General features: G+C 31.4%; 1 long non-coding RNA gene across 1 annotated transcript; it reads left to right on the top strand.

The window, feature by feature from the left end:
- Nucleotides 1-698: 698 nt before the first annotated feature.
- Nucleotides 699-2,606, top strand: LOC134252326 (uncharacterized). The gene is made up of 3 exons (XR_009988952.1): nucleotides 699-1,280; nucleotides 2,019-2,135; nucleotides 2,478-2,606. It is a non-coding gene; the product is annotated as an uncharacterized LOC134252326 (long non-coding RNA).
- Nucleotides 2,607-2,795: the final 189 nt, after the last annotated feature.

Raw genomic sequence — 2,795 nt, forward strand, 5'->3', positions numbered from 1 at the left:
CCCTAACCCTAACTAACCCTAGTCCCCTAACCCTAACTAACCCTAGCCCTAACTAACCCTAACCCTAACTAACCCTAACCCCCTTAGCCCTAACCCCCTAGCCCTAACTAACCCTAACCCCAACCCTAACCCCCTTAGCCCTAACCCCCTACCTATTCCCTTAAATACGGGGCGCTTACATTGTGTTTTTTTTTTTACATGGGTACGTAGGTACTACGTTTTTTTTGTTTATGCTGACTATACAGGTAAAATACTTGGCAGCGAGCCAAGTTTGTTTAGAGCCTTGTGCAAAAAATATGCTGACTATACAGGTAAAATACTTGGCAGCGAGCCAAGTTTGTTTAGAGCCTTGTGCAAAAAATATGCTGACTACACAGGTAAATACTTGGCAGCGAGCCAAGTTTTTGTTTAGAGCCGTGTGCAAAAAATATGCTGGCTACACAGGTAAATACTTGGCAGCGATTCAAGTCAGGGGACCGTGTGCAAAAAAAAAAATATGCTGACTACACAGGTAAATACTTGGCAGCGAGCCAAGTTTGTTTAGGGCCGTGTGCAAAAAAAAAAAAAACTTACCTATGCATTGTGACGTCATCCATGTCAGCGAGCTACCCTATGCATTATGACGTCATACACTTGTAAAATTAAAGTTTCATTTTCACTTTTGTTTCTAAGAAGTCAACTTAGATTTTCAAAAAATGTAAGACTATCTTTTGTTTACTTTGATGATTTTCCTACTGTGAAGCTTTCCTTGTATAAAGCTCAATTTTTCCATGACCACGGAAGTAAACATCCTGATGCATTCTTGTCATGTGAATGTTGAGAGCGTGTTCATTTTTGAAATCTCCTTTCTGACAGACATATTCTACAGGTAAGTTTGTCTTATTTTTGTTTACATTTCCTATATGAAGGTCATCTTTGTATTTAACCATGATTATGTAAAGTTCTGTTTTGAATGTAAATACTATATTTATCCTCATTTCATGTGATTTACAGTTGTTTAGCCTGCATGTAACTCAGAGTGCATTTAATAATTCTATGATGGGTCATTCTATGATTGAATTTCAATCAGAAAAATGTTCACTAAATTTTGGTAAAATACATGGTATCTTTTACATTTCTATCCCTTTTGTCTGTAAATTACTTTGCTTTACTTACATTGTTAAATGAGGTTAATTGTGTATCACTGAATTGTATGATTTTTTTCAGGATCAGCTGAGATGTAATCAATCACTGGATTATTTAATGGATAGGCTTATTGGGCATATATTTGGATATCTCTGGTAAGTTTGTCTTGTTTTTTTTTTAATTGTTTACATTCCCTATGAAGGTCATCTTTGCATTTAAGCATGATTATATGGTTAATTTAATGACTGTGTAATACTTACATGTATGTGATATGTTGTCTCTAACTTACATTCATATAAATCATGATATAATTTCATAATTCATTATGTATGTTACCCATGGAATTCAGACTTACTAAATGGTGATCAAAGAGATATTAATTAGGAATCTAATAAGAGAAAAGGAGGAATTTACAAAAGATTAATTCTAAGTCATTTACTTTTTGTTTTGATTCTAAATATGTGTGATATATGCTATACATATATTTTCATTTTCACTTTTGTTTCTTAAGCTTTTCAAAAAAAAAAAAAAAATGAAGGACTACATGTTGTACTGTGATGATGTAAAAAAATAAAAATGTATTTTTCTGTATGCATTACTGATAGCTATTAAACCAAAATTGAATCTGCTGTTAATAAAAGGTCTTTTAGTGTCTAAATAATTAATTTGATAATCATTTTATTTTGTGATATTAATACATTAGTTGTGCTTGTTTATTATCTATAAATAACATGATGAACTTTTCTTATCTCGAGTTAATGTTAAAAACAATTTGTTTTGAGTCTAAACACAAATATTTTCATGATTTTTTTTGACATTGTACATGTTGTATTTAAACATGCATTGTTTCATGCAGTACTCTGTCATATTAAAAAAATGCTTTTATTCTACAGTCATCAACATGGAATGTATGACTTCATCTTTTATACAGTCGGGTTCGGGGTTTCGGGCGGCCATGACGAATTTCGAGCAAGATTTTACCCCAGTGAAAAAGGCTTGTAATCCACAGTGTAGGTCTTTTAAAGTTGTTTCACATTGTTTATGATTGTGATTATGTTATCACTCACCTATATGTTTAATGTTAGCTATGCTAAATAACCCATTTCTGTGTAATTTGAGAGAATGTTTTTTGTCATGTGCTTAAAGTATGGCCCGCTATTCATGTCATCATTTAAAGTCGCTCCTCAAATAAATCTGTCTTAAAAAATACATTTTACAAATGACATTTAATATTATTAGAGTATAGGTATCCAAATATATAAGAGATATTATTTTGCATTACATTTATAAGAGGCATTGTCTCATGTAATTTAAATCATAATAACAAAAATGGAATTTATTTTTCTATACAGTCCTCAACCTGGAAGATATGTTTTGTTCCTAACCATCTATAATCCATTCTCTATGAAGTGAAGCCTGGCTGCTCTTCCTTTGGAAATACACAGTTAGTCAATCAACATAGAAACACACAAACTTGAAGGTAAAGTTTCAATGAGATACAATTGTAACTTTTATTTATTTATTTTTTTTTTTTGTTACATATTTTTAAAAGTGTACCCTAACATTTATCTTTTGCATTTATATTTTTGTAAAGAATTTCTCATAACTTTGAAAAAGTAGTCTAATTGTATAATATGGGTAGCTTAAAATCTTGTAAACTTAAAAGTTGT

The sequence above is a fragment of the Saccostrea cucullata genome, unplaced genomic scaffold, assembly GCF_032062105.1.
Source record: "Saccostrea cucullata isolate Sc308-1 unplaced genomic scaffold, CSIRO_AGI_Scuc_v1 ctg19203, whole genome shotgun sequence".
Classification (NCBI taxonomy): domain Eukaryota; kingdom Metazoa; phylum Mollusca; class Bivalvia; order Ostreida; family Ostreidae; genus Saccostrea; species Saccostrea cuccullata.